Source organism: Etheostoma spectabile, unplaced genomic scaffold (genome assembly GCF_008692095.1).
Source record: "Etheostoma spectabile isolate EspeVRDwgs_2016 unplaced genomic scaffold, UIUC_Espe_1.0 scaffold00010888, whole genome shotgun sequence".
Taxonomy (NCBI): domain Eukaryota; kingdom Metazoa; phylum Chordata; class Actinopteri; order Perciformes; family Percidae; genus Etheostoma; species Etheostoma spectabile.
Window position 1 is genome coordinate 18,928 of NW_022603875.1, and position 6,760 is coordinate 25,687.

The 6,760-nt window shown below is 44.8% G+C and overlaps 1 long non-coding RNA gene across 1 annotated transcript; it reads left to right on the forward strand.

Annotated features, from left to right (window-relative positions):
• Positions 1 to 3,081: 3,081 nt before the first annotated feature.
• Positions 3,082 to 5,801, forward strand: LOC116679364 (uncharacterized). The gene is made up of 3 exons (XR_004329490.1): positions 3,082 to 3,341; positions 3,857 to 3,931; positions 5,081 to 5,801. It is a non-coding gene; the product is annotated as an uncharacterized LOC116679364 (long non-coding RNA).
• Positions 5,802 to 6,760: the final 959 nt, after the last annotated feature.

Sequence of the window (6,760 nt, forward strand, 5' to 3'; positions counted from 1 at the left end):
TCCCAGTTAACAGAAAATCTGGAGAATCGGCCAAAATGACTAATTAAAGACAAAAGATGAGGTACTGAGGCTTGAGGGTGGGAAATGAGTAAAAGAATGTCATCCGCATACAGTGAAATATGATGCTTTTGTCCATAAACGTTGATAGGAGAAATGAAAAGGCTTTGTCTAATACTGATTGCTAGCGGTTCAATAATAATTGTGAACAGGAAAGGGGAGAGGGGACATCCCTGACCAGTTCCACGACCGATGGTAAAAGGGCTTGAGACATTTTGGTTGGTTATAACAGAGGCGGTAGGGTGTGAATAGATAATCTCAATCCACTTCATAAAGGATGGCCCGAAACCAAATTTTTTAACCTCTCTTTCGTCACGGTTCCTCAAACGGTACCGGTTTGTCCACAACGTGTTTTCTTTCATGAATTGCAAGCATTAAATCGTCACCAACACGGTCATGCAGCACATTATTAGAAAGCTTTAAGTCTCCTGATTCCATCGAGCCCACACACAAAGCATAAGGTGACTTACAGCGGTTATAATCATGTTCTGAAGTAAAGAAACACAGAAAGATTTGAGTATAAAATGAGCGTGCATCCCTACCTGTCTCCTCGTGTCTTTATCCTCAGCGGTGAAAGATCTCCGTAAACGTGGGTTTCCTACTTCGTAAACACTCCAAGGTATTAGAATATCCAAGCCTTGTAATCCATAATGATCTGGTCCCCTCACAATCTGGTAGTTTCTGGCCAAGTTTCGATGAAGAGAAATCTAGATCATGCATCATTTCTCGGTTTTGATAGTGTGTATCTTTTCCCCTGTGCGCGCTACATTCTCCCTCCACACACCGTCAGAATCTGTGTCTTCTGCCCTTTCCACTGATATCTGTTCCCAGCCAATAGCATCAGCCTATCTCAAGACATCCTTCAGACCAGCCAATCAAATCCCACAGTCCCCATTGGGCCCACATGGGAAAAACTGACAGCAGATCCGACCAGTTAGAGAAAGAGGTCATAAAACTGGCATCCCTGTGGAGCCAATCAGAAGACGAGTTGAATGATATCAAACATGGCCAACAAAAACTTTCCCTGAGAGGGTCTCCAGCCCATTCAAACCAAAAATATTGCCTTTTTATGGCATTTCACCATTTCATCAAATTATGATTACTTATTTCTATAAATCTATGTATATACTTCTTTTATCTATATGTGTGAGTGATGTAGATGTGTTTTTGTATTTCAGAAGTTTTGTATTTAGCACTTTTTTGGCTTTTTTAGAAATAAGAAATGAGACAAACGCACAGACATATCTGTAGAAATACATTCATATAAAATCCATTTTATAAGTCATTTTCTTCTGGATTTTTTCTGTTCTAAGTTGAGACATGTGGCTAGGGTACTATTTTAGTATGTAGCCCATGTAATATGCTTACAGTAGTGCTTTTTATTAATTTTTCAGATGATTTACTTGGACGGAAATAGAGATTCTGTGTTCTAACCTGTGTAGCTCTGTGTCAGTAAGGCCTGGTGTCACACTAACACTAGAAACTACAAACTGAGAGTGTTAACTTCCCAATGAACTCAGGGTCATCACAGAGGGCCGAGGATGTGGAAACTGCAGCATGTTTTAGGGGGTAAAAATTTAGGCGAGAAAATCATATATTTTCAAGTGTATCTGAAGAGGTTTTAAGAGTAAACAACATAACATTTACATATACTGTCGGAGGTGAGATGAGCTGGTGTCCCAAAACGAGCCACCCAAGATCCAATGAATGCCTGCAGCCGCGGTGCCAAACATGATCTCCAAATGCGGAGGGCAGGTCTGTGCAGGAAGCAGTGCATGCACAAACTGCTGCTGGTTGTTGAGGAAAATCTGGTCCACCTCAACAGCTAAGGCTTGGTAACCCTTGGTGGAAGAGAACCAAAGAAGTGCGCACAGGAGCCAGGAGCTGGCAAAGAAAAGGAAAGCAGGGTGAGCCAAGCCCAACACGGCTAACATTCCCTCCATCAGCTGTCGGTCGCCGATTCGCTTTCTCCATCTCCGACAAAAAGATTCAACAGGAACAGAGAGAGCATCGTACCTCCGCGGGTGGAGGACCATGGCATCTCACACATCACAAATACAGTGTGAGTTGTGTGTGTGTGTGTGACTGTGTGAGTGTGTGTGTTCTTACCTGTGTGTGTCAGCTGTGTGAGGCGGTGCCGGTGAAGCAGCAACTGAGCGTGCTCAGTCTGTCTCTCAGCTTTAGGTCTCTGAGACGTTTCTCTGAAATCACAACGAGTCCGATCTGATTGGCTGTCAGGTTTGGGACGTTACGGTGGAATGTCCCACAGTGATGTCTCTATGAGACGTTAAGGTGTTGTAGGTAGATAGATGTGTGTGTGTGTGGGTGTGTGTGTGTGGTGTGTGTGTGTGTGTGTGGTGTGTGTGTGTGTGTTGTAGGTGTGTGTGTGTGTCTGTGTCTGGTTTGTGTGTGTGTGTGTTGTAGGTGTGTGTGTGTCTGTGTCTGTGTTTGTGTGTGTGTGTGTTTGTGAGTGTGTCTTTGTGTTTGTGGTGTGTGGTGTGTGTGTGTGTGTGTGTGTGTGTGTGTGTGTGTGTGTTGGTGAGTGTGTCTGTGTGTGTGTGTGAGTGTGTGTGTTGTAGGTGTGTGTGTGTGTGTGTGTGAGAGTGTGTGTGCGTCTGTGTGTGTGTGTGTGTGTGTGTTGTAGGTAGGTGTGTGTGTGTGTTGTAGGTGTGTGTGTGTGTTGTAGGTGTGTGTGTGTGTGTGTGTGTGTGGTGTGTGTGTGTGTGGTGTGTGTGTGTTGTTGTGTGTGTGTGGTGTGTGTGTGTGTGAGATGAATCAACAGCTGAGATATAATTAAGATGTTTTATTTTCCAAAATAAGGCAAAATACAAAATATCAAAAGAATAAAAATCAAAGACTTTAAAAACCAGAAAAGAAATAAACTTAAGAGTCAAAAAGACAAAAGTAAAATAAACTAAATACATAAATACAGCTGGTTCCCCCCCCCCCCCCCCCTAGCCCGGCAGCACACCTGAAATGGACCAAACCATTCTCTCACTACAGGGGGCTCAGGCGGAAGTCTCTCTAAAGCTTTAAAAACAGCCCAAATACTAATCTGAGTAATGAGACACATCTAGTAATATAAATATAATCTAAACACGTTTATATATATTTAACGGGATATACAGGTTTATAATATTAATAACCTATCATTTAAACCGGACCGCCTCCGGTAACCCCGGAAGTCCGCCCGACTATAAAAGCCCCGGTGTGAACAACAAACTCCCTTTCACTACAGCACGAGACCCCGGCCCCGGTTACCCGGCCCCGGTAACCCGCCACCGGTAACCCGGCCCCGGTAAGATGATCAACACGTGGTGGTTACTGGGTTAGCGTTAGCATATTACCGTAGTTACAGCTGTTAAATGTGCGCATTAGAAAGCTCCGTGGTTACTGGGTTTAGCGTTAGCATATTACCGTAGTTACAGCTGTTAAATGTGCGCACTAGAAAGCTCCGTGGTTACTGGGTTTAGCGTTAGCATATTACCGTAGTTACAGCTGTTAAATGTGCGCACTAGAAAGCTCCGTGGTTACCGTGGACCAATGGAAACGGAGTAACGGGTAAATATAAACACAACGAAAGGTAACGAGACAAACACGTGACACACACACTAGCATTTCACAATAAGAGTCTTTAAAAGTCAGTGTCAGTCCCAGAAGGTTCTAGTAGCGCATCGCTACCAGACGGTCGCCACGTGCAGTCAGTCCCCAAATCTATGATCCTTCAAAATAAAAGCTGCTTTTTAATTCTTTTATGGTTTTCCTTTTAAAGCAGTGTCTGTATCTCCCCTGAATATAGTTTTGAGAGGAGGAGGATCTGACCTCTGAGGGTGGAGAAGCTGCTGTTGTCGACCTGACCAACAACTCAGTGCTGGTGACTACACACACACACACACACACACACACAAATGATCAACATGGACATGTTTATGATAGTGGTCATGTGATGTTGTCCCACGGTGGTCATGTGATGGTGTCCCACATGTGATGATGTCCCACGGTGGTCATGTGATGTTGTCCCACGGTGGTCATGTGATGGTGTCCCACGGTGGTCATGTGATGGTGTCCCACGGTGGTCATGTGATGGTGTCCCACATGTGATGATGTCCACGGTGGTCATGTGATGTTGTCCCACGGTGGTCATGTGATGTTGTCCCACGGTGGTCATGTGATGTTGTCCCACGGTGGTCATGTGATGTTGTCCCACGGTGGTCATGTGATGATGTCCCACGGTGGTCATGTGATGATGTCCCACGGTGGTCATGTGATGGTGTCCCACGGTGGTCATGTGATGATGTCCCACGGTGGTCATGTGATGGTGTTCCCACATGTGATGTTGTCCCACGGTGGTCATGTGATGTTGTCCCCGGTGGTCATGTGATTATGTCCCACGGTGGTCATGTGATGATGTCCCACGGTGGTCATGTGATGGTGTCCCACGGTGGTCATGTGATGATGTCCCACGGTGGTCATGTGATGGTGTCCCACATGTGATGGTGTCCCACGGTGGTCATGTGATGTTGTCCCACGGTGGTCATGTGATGTTGTCCCACGGTGGTCATGTGATGGTGTCCCACGGTGGTCATGTGATGGTGTCCCACGGTGGTCATGTGATGGTGTTCCCACGGTGGTCATGTGATGTTGTCCCACGGTGGTCATGTGATGTTGTCCCACGGTGGTCATGTGATTATGTCCACGGTGGTCATGTGATGATGTCCCACGGTGGTCATGTGATGGTGTCCCACGGTGGTCATGTGATGATGTCCCACGGTGGTCATGTGATGGTGTCCCACATGTGATGATGTCCCACGGTGGTCATGTGATGGTGTTCCCACGGTGGTCATGTGATGGTGTCCCACGGTGGTCATGTGATGGTGTTCCCACGGTGGTCATGTGATGTTGTCCCATAGTGGTCATGTGATGTTGTCCCATGTTGTTACCTGTTAACATGGAAACGCACTGACTGTTAAAGAGAACTGATCATGGTTTCTTCTTCTGTCCTTCTGTTGCCATGGCGATCCAGCTGGTGGACGAAGGTTGACCAGTTTTCTGGGTGTCTTCCTTCAGGTCCTCAGACAGACCCGTCTGCTGAGATCAAGAGGGAGAGTCATAAGGACGAGGCCCCCTCCAGGTGAGAGACGGCATCAGGACTCACCTCTTGACACGATTTAATGAATGACATCATGTTGGGAAGTCTTGATGACAGGAATGCAGATATAAATGGAATTAAAAATAGTAATAATAAAAATTATTATTATTGATTTTCAAATCTTGCGCCTGTCATACAGAACTAAATATCTGGTAGCTTTGATTGCTCACATCAGATCTGTATTATATCCCTAAAATCTGTTCCCATCGAAACTCTTTATTTTATAATTGATATAATTACGTTACATCAGGAAACCCAACGTTAAGTTTACTTTAACATAAAGTCAGCAAGAGAACATAAAGTTAACATTCGTTATTTTATTCCCGTCAAAGACAGGAAACTCTTCCGAAGGGAACCGATTTAAATGCAACACCGCCGGCGTCTGGAGATATGCTGCTCTATACACGCTAAAAGTAGTGATTATTTACATGGAGTCTGGTGGAGATATGCTGCTCTATACATGCTAAAAGTAGTGATTATTTACATGGAGTCTGGTGGAGATATGCTGCTCTATACATGCTAAAAGTAGTGATTATTTACATGGAGTCTGGTGGAGATATGCTGCTCTATACACGCTAAAAGTAGTGATTATTTACATGGAGTCTGGTGGAGATATGCTGCTCTATACACGCTAAAAGTAGTGATTATTTACATGGAGTCTGGTGGAGATATGCTGCTCTATACACGCTAAAAGTAGTGATTATTTACATGGAGTCTGGTGGAGATATGCTGCTCTACACACGCTAAATGTAGTGATTATTTACATGGAGTCTGGTGGAGATATGCTGCTCTATACACGCTAAAAGTAGTGATTATTTACATGGAGTCTGGTGGAGATATGCTGCTCTATACATGCTAAAAGTAGTGATTATTTACATGGAGTCTGGTGGAGATATGCTGCTCTATACACGCTAAAAGTAGAGATTATTAACATGGAGTCTGGTGGAGATATGCTGCTCTATACACGCTAAAAGTAGAGATTATTAACATGGAGTCTGGTGGAGATATGCTGCTCTATACACGCTAAAAGTAGAGATTATTAACATGGAGTCTGGTGGAGATATGCTGCTCTATACATGCTAAAGGTAGTGATTAAGATTCAAGAATTTTTTTGCCATTTGTGGTTTCACACATAGGAACTCTTGTGCAGTTGTTAGAGACTAACCCTGACCCTGGTTAGACAAACCCTGACCCTGGTTAGAGACCAACCCTGACCCTGGTTAGAGACTAGGTTAGAGACTAACCCTGACCCTAGTTAGAGACTAACCCTGGTTAGAGACTAACCCTGACCCTGGTTAGAGACTAGGTTAGAGACTAACCCTGACCCTGGTTAGAGACTAGGTTAGAGACTAACCCTGACCCTGGTTAGAGACTAGGTTAGAGACTGACCCTGGTTAGAGACTAACCCTGACCCTGGTTAGAGACTAGGTTAGAGACTAACCCTGACCCTGGTTAGAGACTAGGTTAGAGACTAACCCTGACCCTGGTTAGAGACTAACCCTGACCCTGGTTAGAGACTAGGTTAGAGACTAACCCTGACCCTGGTTAGAGACT